The sequence below is a fragment of the Ruditapes philippinarum genome, unplaced genomic scaffold (assembly GCF_026571515.1).
Source record: "Ruditapes philippinarum isolate M1 unplaced genomic scaffold, ASM2657151v2 ctg2450_1_1_1_1, whole genome shotgun sequence".
Classification (NCBI taxonomy): domain Eukaryota; kingdom Metazoa; phylum Mollusca; class Bivalvia; order Venerida; family Veneridae; genus Ruditapes; species Ruditapes philippinarum.
In genome coordinates, this window is record NW_026854496.1 from 1 (window position 1) to 12,427 (window position 12,427).

Here is a 12,427-nt window from a genome sequence, read left to right on the forward strand (position 1 = left end):
GTTGTCGTATAACGGAAGAAAAATCCCGGATGCTTACATACTTTTAATTTTACCAAAAACAAACAAACAATGAACGAGTGGAAAAACCAAAGTCGAACTCTCCCTCTGAATTTGAGAAATATATATCATATCCCAAACCCGTCCAAGGGGCATTTTAAAAATGTATATAAAAACACATTTTGAGTTTAAAAATATATTAAACAAAACCCCGAAAAAAGGTCAGTTCCCTATGCATCCGCACTATAATACTTTTTTAATAAAGTCAAAGTTTTCCCTAATGCACATTAAGAAATAAAAACCCTAATATATGGGTTTTACATTTTTACTTGTATTCTTTTTTTAATATAGATGTATGACTAATTTGCCTGTCAATTTAGCTAAAAACGGGCAATGGAAAAGAAACAAAACTAGCTTGCACAATTGTAATAAAATTTATTAAACCGTCTGGTAATCCAAAACCCTTGAAAAGAATTGTGATTTTAATACTAACGGGGTTTTTTCCACAATACAAAACCATAACCTATTTTGCTTAAGACAAAAATAAAGGTCAAAATGGGAAAAGAATTTCATAGGGAAAAAGGGCTAATGGAGAAATGGGGTTTTTAAAAGGATCACGGACTGCAGCATAATTAGAAAGTAATTATAACATTATGCCCTACTACGTATACTTGCTTTCACCGAAAAATATCATCTTTCTTTTAATCTTTGAGAATTAAAGGGAACAAAGCTATATCTTGTGAAATATTTTAACAAAATTTATCAACAGTAAATGTATTTTGTTCCATAATCTCGTGGTCGATTCTCAGAAGAGTTTTAATTAAGAATGTCTCTGTTATTTAACACACATGCATTTTGTACGCAAACAGAATAAAATGTTCCCGAAGAAAATACTATTCTCGCTATTTTATGAAGGGATTTATTCGTTTAGCAATTATTTCGTGAATGCGCCATTCGCTTTTAAGGGCATTTTTTTATACCAAACCCTTTTATTTCAACACCAGCATTTTTTAAAAGTTCTCTTTTTCAAAATATAAACAAGTACATTTTGCAAACAGATATACATGTAAAGGCTTTATACAACTTTTTCACCCAATCAACTAAAATGTTTTATGTTGTTTTTTTCGTTTAAACTTTTAAAAAATAACGAGAAACTATAAAAAACCACAATAACTGCCACACCATAACTGATGTAAGTATGTCCCCTTCTATCACAGCGTCAGGGTGTTAAATGATAAACCTGTAAACTAAAATGATATATATAATAGGTAATACCCCAAAAAACAATGCCAACAATTATAGGGGAAAGTTGTTTATAGTGTAAGGCCCCCCCTTCTTTGTTACATTTAAAATTAGTACGTGAAGAAAAGACATACACCAATACATAATTTTACAAATACATAAATTTATGAATGAGAAAGTCGCATTTTTTACGTGAGCCCCATAGCCGACCCTCGTTCCATTTTAAAGATTTTTTTTCCCTTTTTTCGAGTGTCCTTTGGGATTTAAAATATTTAAAAACAATTCAATGACCCAAAGTTTTTATTTAAATATAACCCCAATTCATCCTTTTTATTAAACCCATAAAAGGATTAACTTAATTCCCCAGATTAGTTTAAAAATTTACTAATTTAAAAAAAAATCGCAAACCCAAAACACATTGAAACCCCCGAACCGTATTTTTTCTGTTTTTAAAAAAAAATGGGGTAAAAAATCCAAAGGAGAGACGAATTCAAAAAGCAGTTTTTTCATTTAACATTAAATGCTGAAAAAAGTAAAAATGTGTTCCACTTACTTTCATTCAAAGGTTTTGGGGAAAGATAAACTGTTTCTCCCTAAACTTTATTTATAACATTTTGAAATAAAACTCAATATTTTTTATTTTCTAGAAGTATTTCTTGGGAGAATGGGAAGCCCGGGTATACACCCAAAACACTGGAATGAAACCCGTCAAGTCCCGGGGTGAAATCTGCATTTTTTAAAATCCCGTTAAAAAATAACAGAAATATTTTAAGAAATATTATTTTATGGTGTTTTTGCTTTTTCAAAAGCCCCTACAAAAATTTCTTCAAGATTAAAGGGAAACTTTTTTATTAAGCCCTTTTTTATCCCCGATGAAAAATTTAAAAATTTTTCCTTTTGGCTATTTGACATAAAAAAAATCAACATATGAACTTTTTACAGAAGAAAAAAACCCAAAATTTTAAAACAAGTTAAGTCATCAAAAGTTATTAATTCCTTAGGTTTAACCCAAAGAAACCTGTTGGGTTTAAATTTAAACATGGGGTTTGGTTTACAAAAATCCTTGGGGTTTACAATGGGTCCTGTGTAGGTTTACAAAAGATCATGTGTGGGTTTTTCAAAGATCCGTGTGGGGTTTTCAATGATATGGGTGGGGGTTTACAATGATCCCGTGTGGTTAACAATGATCCTGTGTGGGTTTACAATGATCATGTGTTGGTTTACAATGATCATGTATTGGGTTTTACAATGCATCCTGTGTAGGTTTTACAATGATCATGTGTGGGTTTACAATGATCCTGTGTGGGTTTACAATGATCATGCCGTTGGTTTACAATGATCCTGTGTGGGTTTACAATGATCATGTGTGGGTTTACAATGATCCTGTGTGGGTTTACAATGATCATGTGTGGTTTACAATGATCCTGTGTGGGTTTAACAATGATCATGTGTGGTTAACATTGATCCTGTGTGGGTTTACAATGATCCTGTGTAGGTTTACAATGATCATGTGTGGGTTTACAATGATCCTGTGTAGGTTTACAATGATCATATGTGGGTTTACAATGATCATGTGTGGGTTTACAATGATTCCTTTGTGGTCTACAATGATCATGTGGGTTTACAATGATCATGTGTTGGTTTTACAATGATCATGTGTGGGTTTTACAATGATCATGTGTGGGTTAACAATGATCATGTGTGGGTTTAACAATGATCATGTGTAGGTTTACAATGATCATGTGTTGGTTTACAATGATCATGTGTGGGTTTACAATGATCATGTGTGGGTTTACAATGATCATGTGTGGGGTTTACAATGATCATGTGTTGGTTTACAATGATCATGTGTGGGTTTACAATGATCATGTGTAGGTTTACAATGATCATGTGTGGGGTTAACAATGATCCTGTGTGGGTTTACAATGATCATGTGTAGGTTTACAATGATCATGTGTGGGTTAACAATGATCCCGTGTGGGAAACCCAAAGAACCTTGGGGTGGGTTTTCAATGAATAAAAGTGGGGGGTTTACAATGATTTAGTTTTGGGTTTACAATGTCCTTTTTGGGGTTCCCACCCCCAAGACCCATGTGTTTTGGTTTTTCAATGAAAAACCCTGTGTTAAAAATTTTAACCCAAAAGGCATGTGTGGGTTTTCAATGATCTTGTTGGGTTACAATGAAAACCCCGTGATATTTACCCCCAAAAGGGGTACCCGGTTTAACAATGATCCCAAATGTGGGGTTTCCCCCAATGATCCTGTGGCAAAATTTACCAAATGAACCCCGTGTGGGGTTTCCAAGAAAAAAAATTTGGTTGTGTTTTCAATTATCCTCCCCCCTGGGGGTTTTTAAAAGATCCCCCCAAAAGTGGGCCCCTTTTCCCAATTTATTCCCTTGGGGGGGGTTTTAAAAATGGGGGTTCCCCCCCGTGCCTCGCGGTTTATAATGATCCCCTGGGTGGATTTTTTCATTGATCATGTGTATTTTACAAATGATCCCTGACAGTTTACTATAATCTATGTGGGTTTACATTGATCATGTGTGTCTTTACAATGATCATGTGTCGGTTTATAAAGATCCCTTGTGGGATTTATATTGATCCTGTGTAGGTTTACCCCAAATGATCCTGTGTGGGTTTACATTGATCATGTGTGGGTTTACAAGAATCTATGTTGGTTTACATTGATCCTGTGTGGGTTTACAATGATCCCGGTGTGGGTTTACAATGATCCCGTGTCGGTTACAATGATCCGTGTCGGTTACAATGGTACTGTGTGGTTTACACTGATCATGTGTGGGTTTTACAATCGATCCGATGTGGTTTACAATGATCCTGTGTGGGTTTACAATGATCCCGTGGTCGGTTTTACAATGTCGGTTTCAATGATCCCGTGTCGGTTACAATGGTACTGTGTGGTTTACATTGATCATGTGCGAGTTTACAATGATCCTATGTGGTTTACAATGATCCTGTGTGGGTTTACAATGATCCGTGTGGGTTTACAATGATCCCGTGTCGGTTACAATGATCCCGTGTCGGTTACAATGGTACTGTGTGGTTTACACTGATTATGTGTGGGTTTACAATGGAACTTTGTGGTTTACAATGACCATGTGCGAGTTTACAGTGATCCTGTGTATGTTAACAATGATACTGTGTGGGTTTACAATGATCCCCCCCCGGAATGGGTTTCCCCATTGACATATCGATTAAATATCAATTATTTTCCATAAAATTTCCCTTTTAAAAAAATCAAATTTATAAAAAAGTTTAGATACTCCCCAGATTGGCCCAAACATGAGGTTTCAATTTATTTATTTATCCCCCCCAATTCCCCCCATAATTCCCCCAACCCCCCAAAAAAATAAAAAAAACATAATTATAAAAGGAAAAGCCTAACCCCCCGTTTTATTTCCCCAAAATCTTCTACCCCCCCTTTTGACCCTTTCCCTTTCCCCAAAATTAAAATTTTGGGTCTTCCCTTTACCCCCCCAAATACCCCCCCTAAAACCCCCAACCCCCGGTTCCCGAAATAAACTGGTTTCCCCCCTACGTAAACCCTTTTATCCAAACGGGTTTTCCCTTCCCGTTTCCCCCAATATAAAACTTAAAACTGCCCTTTTATTTTTTGTGTCTGAAAATAAGGGAAAAATACGATAGAAAAAAATAAATAATTTTGATTTGAAAGTTTGGTGATATAGTGGCATATTACCCGGTAAAAAAGATATGAGCCCCCCCGTCACCCCACCCCCAAAAAAAAAACATAGTGCCCCTTTGCGAAACCCCCAACCCCCCGGAACCAGAACCCAAACTGCGCATCCGCCAGTCTGTCCCCGGATCCCATGCTGTTCCCCCCCCTTACAAACCCCTCCAAACCCAAGTAGAGAAACTGATAGCCCAACCCCGCCCTGGGGTCCCCCGATCCCGACCCCCGCGCGGGATGCGCCGGCCCCGGTCTGGATCCATCCCTTGGGTCCCCCAAAAACCCCCCACCCCCCCTTTTTGGTTTTGTCCCCTGAATTGCCGGCCCCATATTAACCCAACCCCTGATAAAAAAATGATATCTCTTTTTACCCCATAAAAGAAAAAGTTACAACCCCCTATAAATCCTTTAAAATAGCTTTCCCCGTCTCCCCAAAAATATTGAAATATATTAATTACCCGAAATGTATGAAATTGGGACCTGTGCCCGTAATCTATAAATTCCCTTTTTGACCCTTTAATGAAAGGGCCCCGAAAAAAAGTATAGGGTTAAAACCAGGATCGTAACATAACATATCAATTAAAAATCCCCAAACAATCAAAAAAGGGTTAATCAATATCCCTTCAATTTTTTAAATTCGGTTTTTTTTATTTACCCGAGTTAGTTTTTAAACCCAATCTGCCCCCATATTTACCCGTTCAAAGTGTTTAAGCTGTTAACCCTTAAAACCCTATGTTCCCCCAACCTTTTTGCCCCAAAATCTAGGGAAATGCTTTTATAAATTTTTAATAGGGCCCGAAAAATGTGATAACCCCCAACCCCCCCCCCTTTTAAATATGAAATTTGAATAAATAATAATCATTTTTATTGTGGTCTTCAAAGAATATTATTGTTACAAGATTATTGTAATGAATCTTCAACGTCTCTGGAATATTGAAAAGAATTCCCTCTCTTTCTGAAATATGAAAAACAAGATCATCAAGGAAGGGCGGCGTTCAATGAATCTAATGTATTATTATATTGTCATTATCGCTATCGTTTATAATAACTTTCCGTCAACTGATATATCATATAACTTGTTAATAAAAAAAATAGAAAGACTTGGACAACCAACTCAGTAAAATTATTTCCCAAATAATCATTTTTAAAAATGGGTCTTTTTATTACATTTACGGATACATTTGCACTCTCAATCATTTGCCTTGAAATAACATAGACGCTAAAACGATATTTTACATACTACACACATACATAAAGAAAAATACACAAATGATAAAAACAATATTCGCTTGAAAGACAATAAAGTATAAACAATTTGCCTTTTCTCAACAACAGCTTTATTTTTTTTTATTTCGTACATCATCGTGTTTCCTACATATTCATGTTTTTCGTATCCCTGCCTTGAAGAACATATAATTAACAAGCAAATGATACTTTTTTACTAAGACGATTAGGTATATACGGAGCCCCTTAAAGTGACATTTTCCACACCCTTTTCTCGGAACATAATTCGTTTTTACGAAAAATAATTCGTTATTACGAAATATTAATTCTGATTCGTAAAAACGAATTATTATTTCGTAAATACGAATTATTATTTCGTAAAAAACGAATAAATACTTGGTAAAAACGAATTAAGTCTCAGGGAAAAACGTATGGAATATGTCACCTTAGGGGCTCCATAGGTCTACTTTTATTTTCTCACTGACAGCATTTATCTATTTTAAAATAGTTTCCATACAGACCTATAGACAGAATAAAAAACTTGCTTTATTCAAAAGCAGTTCAAAATCAAGATCAATGACCCCCATTTCGGCGCTTAAAATATCATTATTATCATCATATTCTTAATGCCTGAAATGTTTAAATACATTCTACTGATGCACCAATATTAAAGTATAGCAATGGTCCTTAATAGTTTAAGATGTGTATCACTTTCTAGTATATTAACCCATTACTTCATATACACGCCTTTTAACGCCTTTTTCACCCCCCCCCCCTTTTTGTTGTCTCAAATGATGAAAAAATGCCTTATTTAGGCCCCAAACACTTGGTTTTGTTTGAGAAATGTTGTTAAAAAAAGTGACCTCTTTTTCGGCGCGGCCCCCCAACCAAAAGATACATCAGGGGGTTGCCAGAAGGGGGATGTGCCCCCTTCTGTTTGGGGGGTTTGAAGGGGGGCGGAGTCCCCCTCATCGCCAAGAAAATTTTGGGCTTGTGAGAGGCTGTAAATGACCCCAGATTGATCATAAGGTAACGTGTAAGCAACGCTGAAAAGCATTTGACTCTATCTCAATCCATTGAGAAGTTGCAGCACTTTGAAATCAATTTTGATGGAAAAAATCAACGCAAAATAGTGATTTTTGGCAATTTTGAGATGTCCCCTCGTTGCCATGGTAACAGAAAATTTAAGCCTGAGCATGTTGTTGCAAGGGCAATGGTCCAGTCAACATTTGTGCCAAGTTTGATTAGTGTTGAAGCAGTTTTTATAGTATTATAGCAATTTGAACTTGTAACGGGAGACTTTTCAATGAAAACAGCCATTTTTCACAAAATGCTCATGAAGCAATGGGTTAATGAAAAAAATAAAAAAATCTACAAAACAACAATTTTTCATCAAATTTATATGACAGGCCATGTTTAAACATGAAAAAACGCGATTTAGGGTAATTTCAAGTATTTTCATCATTTTCTGTTAACCCATTACTTCATATACACGCCTTTTAACGCCTTTTTCACCCCCCCCCCTTTTTGTTGTCTCAAATGATGAAAAAATGCCTTATTTAGGCCCCAAACACTTGGTTTTGTTTGAGAAATGTTGTTAAAAAAAGTGACCTCTTTTTCGGCGCGGCCCCCCAACCAAAAGATACATCAGGGGGTTGCCAGAAGGGGGATGTGCCCCCTTCTGTTTGGGGGGTTTGAAGGGGGGCGGAGTCCCCCTCATCGCCAAGAAAATTTTGGGCTTGTGAGAGGCTGTAAATGACCCCAGATTGATCATAAGGTAACGTGTAAGCAACGCTGAAAAGCATTTGACTCTATCTCAATCCATTGAGAAGTTGCAGCACTTTGAAATCAATTTTGATGGAAAAAATCAACGCAAAATAGTGATTTTTGGCAATTTTGAGATGTCCCCTCGTTGCCATGGTAACAGAAAATTTAAGCCTGAGCATGTTGTTGCAAGGGCAATGGTCCAGTCAACATTTGTGCCAAGTTTGATTAGTGTTGAAGCAGTTTTTATAGTATTATAGCAATTTGAACTTGTAACGGGAGACTTTTCAATGAAAACAGCCATTTTTCACAAAATGCTCATGAAGCAATGGGTTAATGAAAAAAATAAAAAAATCTACAAAACAACAATTTTTCATCAAATTTATATGACAGGCCATGTTTAAACATGAAAAAACGCGATTTAGGGTAATTTCAAGTATTTTCATCATTTTCTGTTAACCCATTACTTCATATACACGCCTTTTAACGCCTTTTTCCCCCCCCCCCCCCTTTTTGTTGTCTCAAATGATGAAAAAATGCCTTATTTAGGCCCCAAACACTTGGTTTTGTTTGAGAAATGTTGTTAAAAAAAGTGACCTCTTTTTCGGCGCGGCCCCCCAACCAAAAGATACATCAGGGGGTTGCCAGAAGGGGGATGTGCCCCCTTCTGTTTGGGGGGTTTGAAGGGGGGCGGAGTCCCCCTCATCGCCAAGAAAATTTTGGGCTTGTGAGAGGCTGTAAATGACCCCAGATTGATCATAAGGTAACGTGTAAGCAACGCTGAAAAGCATTTGACTCTATCTCAATCCATTGAGAAGTTGCAGCACTTTGAAATCAATTTTGATGGAAAAAATCAACGCAAAATAGTGATTTTTGGCAATTTTGAGATGTCCCCTCGTTGCCATGGTAACAGAAAATTTAAGCCTGAGCATGTTGTTGCAAGGGCAATGGTCCAGTCAACATTTGTGCCAAGTTTGATTAGTGTTGAAGCAGTTTTTATAGTATTATAGCAATTTGAACTTGTAACGGGAGACTTTTCAATGAAAACAGCCATTTTTCACAAAATGCTCATGAAGTAATGGGTTAATGAAAAAAATAAAAAAATCTACAAAACAACAATTTTTCTTCAAATTTATATGACAGGCCATGTTTAAACATGAAAAAACGCGATTTAGGGTAATTTCAAGTATTTTCATCATTTTCTGTTAACCCATTACTTCATATACACGCCTTTTAACGCCTTTTTCACCCCCCCCCCCTTTTTGTTGTCTCAAATGATGAAAAAATGCCTTATTTAGGCCCCAAACACTTGATTTTGTTTGAGAAATGTTGTTAAAAAAAGTGACCTCTTTTTCGGCGCGGCCCCCAACCAAAAGATACATCAGGGGGTTGCCAGAAGGGGGATGTGCCCCCTTCTGTTTGGGGGGTTTGAAGGGGGGCGGAGTCCCCCTCATCGCCAAGAAAATTTTGGACTTGTGAGAGGCTGTAAATGACCCCAGATTGATCATAAGGTAACGTGTAACCAACGCTGAAAAGCATTTGACTCTATCTCAATCCATTGAGAAGTTGCAGCACTTTGAAATCAATTTTGATGGAAAAAATCAACGCAAAATAGTGATTTTTGGCAATTTTGAGATGTCCCCTCGTTGCCATGGTAACAGAAAATTTAAGCCTGAGCATGTTGTTGCAAGGGCAATGGTCCAGTCAACATTTGTGCCAAGTTTGATTAGTGTTGAAGCAGTTTTTATAGTATTATAGCAATTTGAACTTGTAACGGGAGACTTTTCAATGAAAACAGCCATTTTTCACAAAATGCTCATGAAGCAATGGGTTAATGAAAAAAATAAAAAAATCTACAAAACAACAATTTTTCATCAAATTTATATGACAGGCCATGTTTAAACATGAAAAAACGCGATTTAGGGTAATTTCAAGTATTTTCATCATTTTCTGTTAACCCATTACTTCATATACACGCCTTTTAACGCCTTTTTCACCCCCCCCCCTTTTTGTTGTCTCAAATGATGAAAAAATGCCTTATTTAGGCCCCAAACACTTGGTTTTGTTTGAGAAATGTTGTTAAAAAAAAGTGACCTCTTTTTCGGCGCGGCCCCCCAACCAAAAGATACATCAGGGGGTTGCCAGAAGGGGGATGTGCCCCCTTCTGTTTGGGGGGTTTGAAGGGGGGCGGAGTCCCCCTCATCGCCAAGAAAATTTTGGGCTTGTGAGAGGCTGTAAATGACCCCAGATTGATCATAAGGTAACGTGTAAGCAACGCTGAAAAGCATTTGACTCTATCTCAATCCATTGAGAAGTTGCAGCACTTTGAAATCAATTTTGATGGAAAAAATCAACGCAAAATAGTGATTTTTGGCAATTTTGAGATGTCCCCTCGTTGCCATGGTAACAGAAAATTTAAGCCTGAGCATGTTGTTGCAAGGGCAATGGTCCAGTCAACATTTGTGCCAAGTTTGATTAGTGTTGAAGCAGTTTTTATAGTATTATAGCAATTTGAACTTGTAACGGGAGACTTTTCAATGAAAACAGCCATTTTTCACAAAATGCTCATGAAGCAATGGGCTAATGTACGGCTTCTCCCTATATGAAATTATTCATCTTCTTTAACTGAAAAAAGTTGATGTCATTCGTTTTGATACATTTATTTATAATATCATGTACAAATATGTTATCGATACCAATAGATAAAGTTAGGTAATACAGTGCATATGCAAACAAACCGATCATATTTAAGATAATACAAGTGTCATCATATACCTTAATTTATCTACTGTTAATAACTTAATATGAATAAAAAAGCAATATTTTAACAAATCTTAGTGACTGTACAAGTTCGAATAGTACCATTTTCTTACTAGGGACAAATATACTAATTAAGACAAACAGACGGAAAGACAGACAGACTGAAAACTTTATTTCCACTACTTCAAGGTATTTTAAATACAACATGAGGATATGCAAAAAACACACAAATTAAGCAATAAATGGTTCCGGTAGAGATCTTCAAAAGAAAAAAAAAGAAAAAAGTAAAACATCTTTTATGCATTCAGTATCATATATGATGGGGGAATTCACTCCATACATACAACTTTATACATACGCTAAATAGTTATACAATAAGTACATAAATTATGTACTGACATGAAATAGAAAAAAAACCGTGAAGCGTCAAATTCACAAGTCATTATAAAAAGAGACATTAAAGCAATTCACCTGACAAAATGAAATTGACATAAATTCATGTACATATTTATAATATATATAGTTGTTGGTATTGTGAAATGCTGGTAGGACTTAAACTGCTTATTCTGATATCTAAAATAAATAAATAAAAAGGAATAAATCGTATGATTTATCAAATCTATTTTCGTTCACGTAGTATTCATGATTTGCGTATTTCGGTTAACTGAAAAAAGGGAGAAAGTTTGTTTTCAATTCTTAACATAGACAGCAAAGTAACAGCTAGAGACGGCAATGAAAAGGTGTGTTATCGGTCAAAAAAGAAAAAAACCGGCCCCTACTGTAGACTGAGTATTATGTTAATCTTTAAACCTCATTACAAACATAGAATCATAAAATAAGTAAGTTTTGAAAAGTAAACTTACGTCGGAATTAGTTTTATAAATGCCTACACAATCATGACTTATGCTTAATTTCATAATATAAATGTGGCAGTATAAGCGTGGAAACAAAAGATTCGTTTTGACTGTTAACTGTTCTTTGTTGGGTATGTGATAAAATATTATATAAAAATAGCTTCATTACTAAATTTCTCTAATTTGACGAGGCTCGCACAATATTATTTTATTCAGTTCGTTCAACAAATTCAATATGGAACCTACCCTCATTCATTGCCGTCTATTCAATTATATTATGATAAACACAACAGCTGCTATGGATTTATTAATGCCGTATATTAAGATTTTTCTTTCAATTCAAACAATCATGTTACAATATATGTAAAGTCTTTATATGCACGTTAATTTCCACAATAAAATATACAATGTTGGACGGTATCTCATTTTTACTTATGACATTGTTTCACTTGAAGTTCAGAAAAAACGTTTTTTGAAGATATGTACCAAAATATCATAAATTACAAGTAAAACCATTAAGATGCTGCAATATTCACAACAATGACTTAGATCGTTAAGTCATGCGATGTATAACAGCAACAACAGTATCGATTTATACATACACAGCTTGTTTTGTCAATCAAAAAGCCACCTCATATACACCTTAGTTAATCGTTTACCGGCAATGGAGAAGAGACGAGCATATACGGAAGTAAAATCAACATACCAAGCAATTGTATTTTAGATCGCATTTTACTTATTATAAATTCTTCAGCAATCACATAAAGAACACTAATAATATAAATATAAAAAATGGGCTACAAAGAAAACGTAAGCTCTAACCTTTAACTGGTGAACGGTGTAGATGAAAATGGTGAAATATAAAACTAAAATTAAA